Here is a 1236-nt window from a genome sequence, read left to right on the forward strand (position 1 = left end):
CAGCGCCTTTTTTATATATACACACACATGGGAAAAAAGGACAGGTATACACTCGCGCACACACACACACATATCCATCCACACATAAACCATTCCGGCTGCCCCATTGTAGCTGGTTACCAAGCCCCCACAGAGCGTATCTCTGCCTACGTAGATCAACACCTTCAACCCATTACATGCAGTCTCCCATCCTTCATCAAAGACACCAACCACTTTCTCGAACGCCTGGAATCCTTACCCAATCTGTTACCCCCGGAAACCATCCTTGTAACCATTGATGCCACTTCCTTATACACAAATATTCCGCACGTCCAGGGCCTCGCTGCGATGGAGCACTTCCTTTCACGCCGATCACCTACCACCCTACCTAAAACCTCTTTCCTCATTACCTTAGCCAGCTTCATCCTGACCCACAACTTCTTCACTTTTGAAGGCCAGACATACCAACAATTAAAGGGAACAGCCATGGGTACCAGGATGGCCCCCTCGTACGACAACCTATTCATGGGTCGCTTAGAGGAAGCCTTCTAAGTTACCCAGGCCTGCCAACCCAAAGTTTAGTACAGATTTATTGATGACATCTTCATGATCTGGACTCACAGTGAAGAAGAACTTACCCAATCTGTTACCCCCGGAAACCATCCTTGTAACCATTGATGCCACTTCCTTATACACAAATATTCCGCACGTCCAGGGCCTCGCTGCGATGGAGCACTTCCTTTCACGCCGATCACCTACCACCCTACCTAAAACCTCTTTCCTCATTACCTTAGCCAGCTTCATCCTGACCCACAACTTCTTCACTTTTGAAGGCCAGACATACCAACAATTAAAGGGAACAGCCATGGGTACCAGGATGGCCCCCTCGTACGACAACCTATTCATGGGTCGCTTAGAGGAAGCCTTCAAAGTTACCCAGGCCTGCCAACCCAAAGTTTAGTACAGATTTATTGATGACATCTTCATGATCTGGACTCACAGTGAAGAAGAACTTCAGAATTTCCTCTCCAACCTCAACTCCTTTGGTTCCATCAGATTCACCTGGTCCTACTCCAAATCCCATGCCACTTTCCTTGACGTTGACCTCCACCTGTCCAATGGCCAGCTTCACACGTCCGTCCACATCAAACCCACCAACAAGCAACAGTACCTCCATTATGACAGCTGCCACCCATTCCACATAAAACAGACCCTTCCCTACAGCCTAGGTCTTCGTGGCAAACGAATCTGCTCCAG

Source organism: Schistocerca nitens, chromosome 9, assembly GCF_023898315.1.
Source record: "Schistocerca nitens isolate TAMUIC-IGC-003100 chromosome 9, iqSchNite1.1, whole genome shotgun sequence".
Taxonomy (NCBI): domain Eukaryota; kingdom Metazoa; phylum Arthropoda; class Insecta; order Orthoptera; family Acrididae; genus Schistocerca; species Schistocerca nitens.